The sequence below is a fragment of the Neoarius graeffei genome, chromosome 8, assembly GCF_027579695.1.
Source record: "Neoarius graeffei isolate fNeoGra1 chromosome 8, fNeoGra1.pri, whole genome shotgun sequence".
NCBI classification, from domain to species: domain Eukaryota; kingdom Metazoa; phylum Chordata; class Actinopteri; order Siluriformes; family Ariidae; genus Neoarius; species Neoarius graeffei.
In genome coordinates, this window is record NC_083576.1 from 37,318,750 (window position 1) to 37,332,800 (window position 14,051).

The following is a 14,051-nucleotide window of genomic DNA, read 5'->3' on the forward strand; positions in this document are numbered from 1 at the left end:
GTTTTGTATGAGTCCTCAGTAAAATGTGCAGAGCAGAGGAAAGACCACTTCATAGGTGCCTAATGTGCCTGTGAACTTCTCGCAAAACACATCCAAATGTTTGCAGTTTGAACATTCTTGGGCCAAGAATGCAATGTAAATCAACCTTCTGTTGTGTTACTGCACCCACCAGCAACACATCTACGTGGCATGGCAAGAAATTAGCTCAAAATGGAGGATCGGAGTTGCAGTCAGGTCTGTGTTTTAGTATAGTGGAAATGGCGATGAGACCGATAGACTTTCTGCTGTGACATTGCAGATGTCAGGGTCATTCACTCAGACCACTACCTATATGGATCACTTGTGGCAGCGGGGGCATGGTCAAGCGTTGGTCTGTGAATGAAGGGCGGAGTCAGGGAACGTAAGTGGCAGAATCACTGAACCTGATGTGAGTTAACCTGTGTTTGTGTGTCTTCCCCAGTGACCACGCCCTATAAAAGGAGGGAGAGAGCAGAGAAAGGGAGCTCTCTCCCGACCCGAATGCATATGTCCTTGCTTGCAAATTTTCGAATTATGTTCTTGAGGGTGCGGTTGAACCGTTCAACTAAGCCATCCGTTTGTGGGTGATAAACACTGGTGCAGATAGGCTTAATTCCCAGTAACCCATACAGGTCACGCAGTGTGTGTGACATAAACATAGTGCCTTGATCAGTCAGAATCTCTTTGGGGATTCTGACTCGGGAGATGACGCAGAAGAGTGCTTCAGCAATACTGCGTGCTGAGATATTGCGAAGAGGCACTGCTTCCAGATATCGCGTTGCATAGTCCACCAGAACTAAAATAAAGCGATATCCTCGTGTTGACCGATCTAATGGCTCGATGAGATCCATCCCAATTCTTTCGAACAGGGTCTCGATTAATGGCAGAGGGCGCAAAGGCGCTTTTGGAATGGCCACTGGATTTACTAACTGACATTCGCGGCACGCCATACACCACCTGCGGACATCGCCAAGAATCCCTGGCCAATAGAACTGGGCCATTATTCGGGCTAGTGTCTTATCCTGCCCTAAGTGTCCAGCCATGGGATTAAAGTGAGCCACCTGGAACATAAATTCCCGGCGGCTCTTTGGGATCAAAAGCTGTGTTATTGGTTCCTTCGTCTGAGTGTCCTGTGTCACTCGGTATAACCTTTTATCCTTAATAATGGAGAAATGGGGGAAGGCCGGGGTGGTGTTTGGCTGTAGCGTTTGACCATCGATTACTCTCACTTGGTCAAATGCATGCCTCAGAGCCTCGTCTCGTGACTGCTCTAATGGGAAATCCGCGAGGGATTCCCCGAGAGAGGGAGGAGGAGCCTGCTGCTCCTCACTCTGACATGGAGATGATGCAGACGGCTCTGTGACAGCTGCTCCCACCAATGCCACACCGGGACCTCCCCCCGCTAAAATATGGCAGGCCCCACTCTTCACCAAATGTGACGTTAATTCCCGAAATCCCGGCCAATCAGTCCCCAAAATTATTGAGTGGGCAAGGAGAGGATTAACCGCCACCTTTACTCTAAATTTCTCCCCTCGAAATAGAATGTGGACTGACACTAAAGGGTAGTTGTGAACATCCCCGTGCACACACAACACCTTCACCAATTGTGCTCTCCCCAATGCCTCGTCTTGCATCAGCCTTTGGTGGATTGAGGTCTGATTACAACCGGAGTCCACCAAAGCCTGATACGTATCCCCTTGGATACTCACTGGTATGCGATACGCTCCGGCCTGATCAAGGGTGGTCTCTGGTGCATCGGGGATCCGGACCACCGTGCCCACCTCCATCGCCAAGCACTGATGCTGGAGGTGCCCTGGTTCCCCGCAGCGCCAGCATACCGGCCCAGGCTCTCCCTCTGCACTGGTGTTTTGGAGCTCACTTACCTGAGGGGGCACACAGACATGGAAGTAGGAAACGGTAGGGCACCACAGGTGTGGTGGGCTGGCTGGGGTGGAGCCGGCCCCCGTCTCTGTGGTGGGGGAATGGGGTGAGGACGAGAAACAGAAGGGGAGAGAGAGAGAGAGAGAGAGAGAGAGAGAGAGAGAAGAGAGGGGAGAAGAGGAGACACACTGTCCTGCCATTGGAACAGCCGCCATACGGTCCTCCGCCAGCTCGATGGCCTGATCCAGCGACGCCGGGTGATGGCACTGGACCCACTCTGCTGTTCCTTCTGGAAGTCGGGTGATGAATTGTTCCAGCACCACCAGGTCGATGATTTCCTTGGCATCGCGGTTGTCGGCCCTCAGCCACCGCTGGCAGGCATCCCGGATTTCGGCACCACTGTAGAACCAGAGCAGGTGGGTGGAGCACAGAAGCACGGCAGGCCAGAACTGAGTTCTCGGAAACTCTTATTTTTAATGATGTGTGGCTTTTCAGCTCATTCAGTCTCTCACACATGCATTTGGGTCGGGAGAGAGCTCCCTTTCTCTGCTCTCTCTCCTTTTATAGGGCGCGGTCACTGGGGAAGACACACAAACACAGGTTAACTCACATCAGGTGCAGTGATTCTGCCACCTACCTTCCCTGACTCCACCCTCCATTCACAGACCGACGCTTGACCACGCCCCCACTGCCATATCACTTTAATCATAAAAATTACTATATTAGATTTATTGTTCATGCTTAAAACTATTCCTGTGCCATTCTTGAGGTCTCAAGGCATTTATAAACAAAAGTGAGGCCATGGTTTTGCGTATCTGCCTTAAGCTCCCCAAACAAGCACCAGTGCGAAGTATTGTTCCGCCAGCTCAGTTCATACCAAGCTTTGTTCCTTTCTGACTGCTTCTCATATTTCTGACCCTTTGCTATTTCTCTCATGTTTTTGCTCTTTGCCTAATCTTCCCTACGTTGTTTGCTGATTGCCCGACCCTTGATAGTTTACTGACTCTGATTCTCGTCTCTCGTCTTGGCTTTGTTGTCAGTCTGTATCCCTCTCTCCTCTGTGCATACATCTGTAAGTGCCTGCATTCTAACAGGATACTTTACCTAACATGGATGTAGCGGTGGAGGACCCATAGGCAATGGTCTTGTCACCACATGCACCAACCCAGTTCAAATTCAAGTAGGAGCATTGCACAAAGAATTAATTTCCCTGTACGTGACCACTACAGTTGACCATGACATTATCCTTGGATATCCCTGGCGTGACCCTCTGATCTCATGGCAAAGTAAAGAAATTCTTCAGTGGTCACCCACGTGCTTCCAGAGCTGTCTCTCTCATCCTCGGGTCAAAGTATCTTCCACCTCAGTGGAAAGTCCTCAACCAGACTCCATGGACAATGTTCCTGACTGTTATCAGGACCTTTCAGAGGTCTTCAGTAAGGGGAAGGCCTGGGGGCTACCACCACACCGGCCTTATGACTGCGTGATTGACCTACTGCCAGGTATGTCACCACCACGTGGTCATATTTGTCCTCAATCCCAGAAGGAACATGTTGCCATGGAGGAGTATATTCAGGAGGCCCTCAAGCAAGGATATATCCACCCTTCCAAGTATCCCACATCTGCTGGTTTCTTTTTTGTGGAGAAACAGGGAGGTGGACTAAGACCCTGCATTGATTACAGAGGTTTAAACCAGGTCACCATAAGATACCCTTATCCTCTTCCCCTCATCCCAGCAGCTCTGGAGCAACTCAGATCTGCTCGGATATTTTCTAAGCTTGACCTACGCAGCACATATAATCTGATCAGGATAAAGAAGGGTGATGAGTGGAAGACAGCCTTCAGCACAACTGCTGGATGCTTTGAGTACCGGATAATGCCTTATGGCCTTTCTTCAGTGCCCAGCATGTTCTAGTGCCTTATGAATGACATGCTACGGGACATGCTGGGTAAATATGCCATTGCTTACATTGATGATATCCTGATATACTCCTCAGATATAAGAAGTCACCAGGAACATGTCAGAGCAGTTCTCAAACATTTACTGGAGAACCATCTCTATGTCAAGGCTGAAAAATGTGAGTTTCATCAAAGCCAAATCTCCTTCCTTGGCTATATTATCAGTGCAGAAGGAGTAAGCATGGACTCCTCTAAGGTATCAGCTGTCACTTCCTGGCTGACACCTAAATCCATAAAGGACCTTCAACACTTCTTGGGCTTTGCAAACTTCTACCACCGGTTCATTCAGGGTTTCAGCACTTCAGCAGCTCCCTTAACAGCATTGCCGAAGAAGGGCCCCAAGCACCTACAGTGGAACCCAGCGGCAGAAGAAGCTTTCAGTCAGCTCAAGCTTGCCTTCACTTCAGCCCCTATACTCCAGCATCCTGACCCTACTAAGCCGTTCATCGTAGAAGTGGATGCATCTGGTACAGGAGTAGGGGCAATTCTTTCCCAACGCTTTGGGGAGAAACAGAAGCTACACCCAGTAGCTTTCTTTTTGAAGAAACTATCTAAAGCAGAGAGGAATTATGACGTGGGGAACAGAGAACTGCTTGCCATTAAACTGGCCCTCGAGGAGTGGCGACATTGATCAGAGAGAGCTACTCACCCCTTCATAATCCTCACAGATCACAAAAACCTAGAATATCTCAGGAAAGCCAAAAGGTTAAATCCATCTCAGGCCAGGTGGGCACTATTTTTCACCTGATTTGACTTCACAATTTCATTCCATCCATGTTCCAAGAATACCAAAGCAGATGCCCTATCCTGGGCTTTCAGTCCATCCCACCAAGATTCAGTTTCTCATCCTATCCTCCCACCACAGTGTTTCGTATGATCCATTACCTGGGAGCTGGACAAGGAAATAAGGGAATCACAGCTTCAAACCGGCCTCATTCATCTCCCACCTGGCCTTCTCTATGTACCCAAGCATCTTCGCAGCAGACTCATCACCTGGGCGCATGCATCTCCCACCACAGAGTATCCCAGCAGTCAATGCACTCACCAAATGTTAAAGAACAAGTACTGGTGGGAGAACATGATAACAGGAATCAACCAGTTCATTGCTTCATGTTCAGAGTGTGCCCAAGCAAAGTTTCCTAGAACACCCCACCCCCGGCAAATTGTGCCCTCTCCCAATTCCTCAAAGACCCTGGTCACACTTAGTCATTGACTCCATCACTGATTTCCATCCCTCACAAGGTAGCACCACTATAATGGTGACTATTGACTGATTTTCGAAGGCACTTAAACTCATACTGTTGCCAGGCATCCCCACAGCTTCTCAAACTGCAGAGCTTTTGTTTCAACAAATCTTCAGGTACTGCAGCATCCCCGAGGATATAGTCAGTGACCAGGGCTCGCAATTCATTTCACATTTTTGGACAAGTTTCATGGAGAGGTTGGGAGTATCTGTAAGTTTCACGTCAAGCTATCACCCCCAGTCTAATGGCCTCTGACAGCAAATCAGGAAATAGGTTGTTTCCTGAGGATCTACTACATGCATAATCAGGGGGACTGGGCACACTTCCTTCCTTGGGCTGATTATGCACAGAACTCACTCAAACACTCAGCTACCCAGTTAACACTGTTTCAGTGCATACTCAGTTACCAACTGCCCCTGTTTCTCTAGGGCGACACCCAGCCAGGTACAAGCCATTGATGACTGGTTCACATGTAGTTAAACTATCTGGGAGGAGGTCCATCAGCGCCTAGAATCAGTCAGCACCAAGTATAAAGAATATGTGGATAAACATAGAAGACAGACTCTGAACTTTTCCCCTGGCAACAGAGTATGGGTGGCCACAAAGAACCTGAGAGAACACAACACCTGTAGAAAACTCCACCCATGCTACATTGGGCCATTCAAGGTTTTGCGCAATATTAATGAGGTATTGTTCCATCTTGAACTTCCCCCTCACAGCTGAATATCTCCTACCTTCCATGTATCACACCTGAAACCTGCTATCCTGGGCCCCCTTGCCAGCAACACACCAGTCCAGGAGCACCCTACACACAATCTAGAGGGAGAGCCCATCTACCAGGTAAATAAAATCCTCGACTCAAGACAGAGAAGAGGCCAAGTCAAGTACCTGGTAGATTGGGAGGGATATGGACCCAAGGAACAAAGTTGGGTCATGGCCAAAGACATTCTTGACCCACTTCTCAAATAAGAATTTCATGCCCAATATCCCAACAAACCAGCACCCAGAGGTAGGGGTCATCCAAGAAAGAATGTAGCTCCCAGGGGTAGCTCCTTGGGGGGGGGGGGGGTGTCTGTGAGAAAACCTGTAGAAAAGGAACAAACTACAAAACATGGACACCTTGAACTACAATTCCCATGAAACACAGCGCCCACTGTCTCCAGCCTATTGAAACTCAGCTGTCTCTCATTTCCTTAATCACATGTCCCTCTCTTCTATTTCATCTCCCCAAACAAGCACACCAGTGCGAAGTATTGTTCTGCTAGCTCAGTTCATACCAAGCCTTGTTTCTTTTTGACTGCTTCTTGTATTTCTGACCCTTTGCTATTTCTCTCACATTTTCGCTCTTTACCTTATATTCCCTACATTATTTGCCAATTACCCAACCCTTGCTAGTTTACCGACTCTGATTCTAGTCTCTTGTCTTGGCTTTGTTGTCAGCCTGTATCCCACTCTCCTCTGCACATACATCTGTAAGTGCCTGCATTCTAACATTCTGGACACTTTGACTGTCACACTTGCTTCTTAATTTTGCACCAAAACCCATTAGCCATCATTATGTTTTCTTTTTTAATCTGAAAAATGGTCTCTTATGTAATATACTGCTCAGATGCAAACTTTTTTTTCCTGTAACATTTAATTTTGTGCTGGAAAACGAATGTTTGGAATGCAAATATTTTTATTCTGACTCAATAATGTAGAAATCATAAAACAGAAATCTATAACAAAGTTTGTATGAAAAAAATAGGGTGCCTAAGATTTTGCACAATACTGTATATGTAAAAAATAAAGGCTTCTAATTCAAAAACTCTAATCAGAAATTTTCTTTAACCAGTGATCTTTACTGGCAACAAAATGCGTGAATCAACAGACTTCACTTTTATGAAGTGTAAATTTAACTCTGCTAGATAACTCATGTGCATTACTGACACAGATACTAGTAAACAATGGTTATTGTCACAACACAAATGCCATTCTTGCTGTCTAAAAAGATCACTTTTCTCAGTGAATAAAAACAAACAAAAGCTTGTCACATAAAAAAGCAAGGAAAATTTTTTATTTTTGAAAGAAAAAAAACACTGCAAGAAGCCAGTGATGGAGTGTTTATAGGTGGCAAAACAGCTGTCCACTGCTCTGGGTATGTGTGCGCTCACTGGTCGTGTGTGTGTGTGTGTGTGTGTGTGTGTGTGTGTGTGTGTGTGTGTGTTTGTTTGTTTGTTTGTTTGTTTGTTTGTCTGCAGCACCAGCTGCCAGCAATTATTGACAGGGTTGCCATGTCTGGGATTTAGATAATTTATGCATGTAAGCTTGGCCAAGTGGCCAGTTTGACAGGTTGCATTATGGTTATGCAAGAGTCTGAATTATTGTTCACCTTACTGCCTTTCTTTTCTTCCTGTTTCTGTAATCTTTTCCCATGTGAAGCATTCCACTGTGAAGTGGTCTTCACAAACACCTTGTGCCCTGCCAAAATGAAATTTGTCTACAGTGTGACCAGTGCCAATGAAATGCAACCATTTCACCACTTGTAAAAATAATATCCTTTGTAGGATTGGGGATGGCAAAAAACAATCTGGCTTTGCAATGATTGTGCTTATTTTTATAGCCAAACACTTGACACTCGGGCATCTTTAGGGCTGTTTACACTTTAGAAGTGATGTGTCCACTCGATCTAGGGCTAGGTAAGTCACGTGGTGTGTAAGCTACATCACAATCTCAGATTCTCTTGTGTAATTTGTACTCAGCGCACGATATTTATTTGTCTTCAGGGCACAAGATATACAAGATGGCACCAGTGAGGAGGCTACTGTGCTAACTGCTCCAACCACACTTTCTTTCTTGCTTGCTTTTTTCATTATTCAGCTGGTTATTTTTAGCTATTCGGTATGATCACAATGAGTAGATAATGTAGAAATACCCTTATTTCTATTGGTCTACAATCTACTTACATACCGACATTTTTAACTCCAGACCCAGCCTGGCCAAGGGAGATCTTGAGAAAGAACAAAGGATGCAACCCAAAGCAACAACCCCAAGGGAAACAAGCCGGTGTCAGGAACAGGCTGCAGGCTCGCGCACAACATGCACCCATGCCCAGTATCCTGTGAGCCAATGTACATTCCATTGAGAACAAGCTTGATGACCTCAGGGCCAGAGTCAAGTTCCAGAGGGACATTTGGGACTGCAACCTTCTCTGCTTCACCAAGACATGGCTGAACCCAGTGGTACCAGATCACGCAGTACAGCCAGCAGGATTCTCAGTTTACCATATGTATAGAACAATGGAGTCAGGGAAGGGAAGAGGAGGTGGTGTGTGTCTGATGGTGAATAACAGATGGTGTGCTAGTGTGAGCATTTCTCATCTCACATGCTCATGCTCACCGAACCTGGAACTTCTGACCATCAAATGTCACCCTTTCTATCTTCCTTAAAGCATATACGGAGAACCATGGCCTCACTTTCATTTATAAATGCCTTGAGACCTCAAGAATGGCATAGGAATAGTTTTAAGCATTAACAATAAATCTAATATACTGTAGTAATTTTTACGATTAAAGTGATTCATATAGGTAGCGGTCCGAGTGAATGACCTTGATGTCCGTAATGTCACAGCAGTTAGTCTATCAGTCTCATTGCCATTTCCGCTATACTAAAACACAGAGCTGACTGCAACTCCGATCCTCCATTTTGAGCTAATTTATCACCAGGCCATATAGATGTGTTGCTGGCCAGTGCAGCAACATGACAGAAGGTGGATTTATGTTGCATTCATGGCCCAAGAATGTTCAAACTGCAAAGATTTGGATGCGTTTTGCGAAAAGTTCACGGGCACATTGGGCGGCTATGAAGTGGTCTCTCCTCTGCTCTGCATGTTTTACTGAAGACTCATACGAGACCTCTGATCTGTTGAGGAGCATTGGCTATAAGCCCGTATTGAAAGAGGGTGCAGTACCAACAATTAAAGAAAAAGAAAACAAGAAAAGGAAATTATTTATTTATTTATTTTTTAAGGGAAAGTGAGTTCAGTTGCACCAGTTCTCCCCGTGGTTATTGCTAAAACCAGTGACGTCCCATTCCATCCCGAGTTTTAGTAATTGCCTGAGCCGAGCAGTAATGGCAGAGTACTCAGTAATGGAGAAAATAGAGAATGAGTGGACCAGCCATCTTATTTCTGCGCTGGATATTGCTGCCATCTTACCCTTATGTGGAAGAAGCGAATGAACAGAGAACTGAATGAATAACTGAAAGTGAGATTTTTTCAAAACAATCGGCCACAAGATCGGCCTTCAAGAAGCGAGAACACAGACGGGTAAGCTCTGACTCTCATTTGGATATAAAACAACAAAAACGACACACATTGTTTACCTGCATTTAGATTAATACATGTAACTTGTATTGTGTGTTTAAGTTACCGGTATAAGATTCTTTAATTTGCTTCAGAATGTGATTGTCTCAGTTCATCTGATTATTTAATTCGCCTTTTACGTTTTCTCAGTGAAAATGCATGCATGTACATGTATGTTGCAAAAGTTATAACATCTATCCTGTTTTAATGAGCGTCAACCCACAATCAATGAAGTCAAATCAGTCTTAGTTGAGCAAGTCGGTAACGGTATCTCTTACTTTCACCATAAATTTTTATTTATATGACTTTGGTCTATAACTGTCAAAGGCCTCGGCCTTAAAACCGGTTACCGCTGTGACATCATGCACTCAGGGCTGGCTGGCTGGCTGGCTGGCTAAGTGGGGCAGCTCAAATGCCAACTTTGCAGTCGATTTTAACTCTCAAAAATATACATTTTTTAATTCCCATTTATGCAGCATACAAGAGTCAAGGATGGAGATACTATCCACTCAGAAATTTATTTAAAAATAAAGGCTCTGCATATGTCTTTAAGAATTTACCTTGGTCATAGTCAGTGTTGTTTATCTTCCGCCTCAGGAGGACAAAGACACTGCCTTATGTGAGCTACATGAGGCTCTTATTCAAAACATGATAAACCACCAGGACTCTGTATTTATTGTGGTGGGGGACTTTAACAGTGCCAACTTAAAATGCACACTTTCAACCATCCACCAACACATCACCTGCCCCACCAGGGGAAACAGGACATTGGATCAATGTTACACTATATTCAGCCACTGCTACAAGGCAAAGTCCCTCCCAGCGTTTGGGAAATCAGACCATGCCACCATCTTCAAGAAGACAAGAAGCCTTTATTTATCACACTTATACTCACGCACAGACTTAAGCACAATGAAATTCCTCCTCTGCATTTAACCCATCTGAAGCAGTGAACACACACATGCACACACAAGTGAGCAATAAGCACACACATACCCAAATATACACAGACCCTATGTTACAGCACCTGGGAAGCAGTTGGGGGTTAGTTGCCTTGCTCAAGGGCACTTCAGCCCAACCTTCAGTCCATGGCTGCCTCATGTTAACCTAACCTAACCGCATGTCTTTGGACTGTGAGAGAAACCAGAGCACCCGGAGGAAACCCACGCGGACACAGGGAGAACATGCAAACTCCAGACAAAAAGGCCCCTGCCCACAACCTTCTTGCAGTGAGGTGACAGTGCTAATCACTACACCACTGTGCCACCCCTCATCTTCTACATTCCTGTTTCCAAACAAAGACTGAATCAGGAAGCCCCAGTTGTGAGGGAGGTCACTCGCTGGACAGACCTATCAGAAGCTGCCTTGCAGGACGCCTTGGATTATACAGACTGGGACATGTTCTGACACAGCTCTGATGACATCGACATGTTTATGGAAGCAGTTGTGGGATTTATTGGGAAACTAGTGGGTGATACAGTTCGCAAAATTACCATCAGGACATTTCCCAACCAAAAGCCGTGGGTGAACAAAACCATCCGCGATGCTCTGAGATTGCGCACTGCTGCCTATAAGGCAGGGGTTGTTACTGGAAATATGGATCAATACAAAGCTGTGCTGACAATGTGCACAGAGTGGTGAAGGAGGTGAAGCAAAATTATGGAAGTAAACTATCATCACAGCTCCAACAAAGTGACACTAGTAACCTCTGGATGGGACTCAAGACAACAACAGACTACAAAAAAGTACTGTCCACAATGATGAATGCAGACTGACCTCAGTTGTGATGAAGTGCTTTGAAAGACTGATCAGAGACTTTAACACCTCTTCACTTCCTGCCAACTTGGACCCACTCCAGTTTGCTTACTGGTCTAATCGTTCTACACCATCACACATCTGCACATAGCCACCTTGGCTCTGGGAAGGGGAATTATGTTAAGATGCTGTTTGTGGATTAAAGCTCTGCATTCAACACAATAATTCCCTCAAAGCTCTTCACAAATTTGAAGGATCTGGGACTCAGCCCATTCATTGCTTTCAGGTAGACCACAAGCAATAAAGGTGGGGAAACATGTCTCCCCCTACCACCCTCAGCAATGGAGCCCCCAGGGCTGTGTTCTGAGTCCCTTGCTGTACTCTCTGTACACACATCACTATGTAGCCTCATCAGACTCTACCACCATTGTCAAATTTGCTGATGACACTGTTTGTGGTAGGCCTGATCTCCAATAACAGTGAGGAGGTCTACCTGGAGGTGGTCAGAAACCTGGAGAACTGGTGCTAGGACAACAACCTCCTCCTAAATGTCAGCAAGACAAAGGAGCTGATCATGGTTATCTGCACAAAGCAGGTGAGGAAATACAACCCCCCCCCCCACATCAATGGGACCCCAGTGGAGAGAGTGGCTAGTTTTCAGTAACTGGATGTTCAAATCACGCAAGACCTGTCATGGTCTTGCCACATCAATACCCTGGTTAAGAAGGCCCACTAGCATCTGTTCCATCTAAGATGTCTCAAAGATTTCCATCTTTCACTGAGGATGCTGAGGAATGTTTACTCCTGCACCATTGAGAGCATCCTGATGAGAAATATCCTCACCTGGTTTGGGAACAGCACCAAGCAGGACAGAAAGGTGCTCCAGAGAGTGGCGCGATCAGCCAAACGCATCATCCACATCGAGCTCCCTGATTTGCAATCTATCTACACCAAGCAGTGCCAGACCAAAGCCAGGAAGATAATGAAGGACCTCAGCCATCCCAACTATGGACGATTCTCTCTGTTGAAGCCAGGGAAGTACTTTCACTCCCTTAAGGCCAACATGGAGAGAATGAGGAGGAGCTTCTTCCCTCAAGCCATTGGGGTTCTAAACCAGGTCAATAACTAGGTCTCATCACGACTTCACCCTCATGCCCCCCAACTCTTTCACCTCTTCATGCAATTTTGTGTGTGGGTGCAATTGGTCTTAAATGATCAGTCTCATTAAATCAGTCTCATTAATAATACCATTAATTTTGGTGTTTAATAATAAATTACCAAACAGCTAAATTATGGTATATTCCAAATTATTAAGATCACTACCGATGCAGCAATAATGTATTACTTACCATATTACAGAGACACTACAGCCAATAGCACTCATACACTTGGGTGAAGGCAATTTGGAGTTCTTTGAGATTGTGTGACTTCAAGAATACAGCAGCAAGAAACAGGCAAGCACAGTTTAACAGAATACAGTGGGGCAAAAAAGTATTTAGTCAGCCACAATTGTGTAAGTTCTCCCACTTAAAAAGATGAGAGAGGCCTGTAATTTTCATTATAGGTACACTTCAACTATGAGAGACAGAATGGGGGGAAAGAATCCAGGAAATCACATTGTAGGATTTTTAATGAATTAATTGGTAAATTCCTCGGTAAAATAAGTATTTGGTCACCTACAAACAAGCAAGATTTCTGGCTCTCAAAGACCTGTAACAACTTCTTTAAGAGGCTCCTCTGTCCTCCACTTGTTACCTGTATTAATGGCACCTGTTTGAACTCGTTATCAGTATAAAAGACACCTGTCCACAACCTCAAACAGTCACACTCCAAACTCTACTATGGCCAAGACCAAAGAGCTGTCAAAGGACACCAGAAACAAAATTGTAAAACTGCACCAGGCTGGGAAGACTGAATCTGCAATAGGTAAGCAGCTTGGTGTGAAGAAATCAACTGTGGGAGCAATTATTAGAAAATGGAAGACATACAAGACCACTGATAATCTCCCTCGATCTGGGGCTCCACGCAAGATCTCACCCCATGGGGTCAAAATGATCACAAGAATGGTGAGCAAAAATCCCAGAACCACACGGGAGGACCTAGTGAATGACCTGCAGAGAGCTGGGACCAAAGTAACAAAGGCTACCATCAGTAACACACTACACCGCCAGGGACTCAAATCCTGCAGTGCCAGACGTGTCCCCCTGCTTAAGCCAGTACATGTCCAGGCCCATCTGAAGTTTGCTAGAGAGCATTTGGATGATCCAGAAGAGGATTGGGAGAATGTCATATGGTCAGATGAAACCAAAATAGAACTTTTTGGTAAAAACTCAACTTGTCGTGTTTGAAGGAGAAAGAATGCTGAGTTGCATCCAAAGAACACCATACCTACTGTGAAGCATGGGGGTGGAAACATCATGCTTTGGGGCTCTTTTTCTGCAAAGGGACCAGGACGACTGATCCGTGTAAAGGAAAGAATGAATGGGGCCATGTATCGTGAGATTTTGAGTGAAAACCTCCTTCCATCAGCAAGGGCATTGAAGATGAAACGTGGCTGGGTCTTTCAGCATGGCAATGATCCCAAACATACCACCCAGGCAATGAAGGAGTGGCTTCGTAAGAAGCATTTCAAGGTCCTGGAGTGGCCTAGCCAGTCTCCAGATCTCAACCCCATAGAAAAACTTTGGAGGGAGTTGAAAGTCCATGTTGCCCAGCGACAGCCCCAAAACATCACTGCTCTAGAGGAGATCTGCATGGAGGAATGGGCCAAAATACCAGCAACAGTGTGTGAAAACCTTGTGAAGACTTACAGAAAATGTTTGACCTCTGTCATTGCCAACAAAGGGTATATA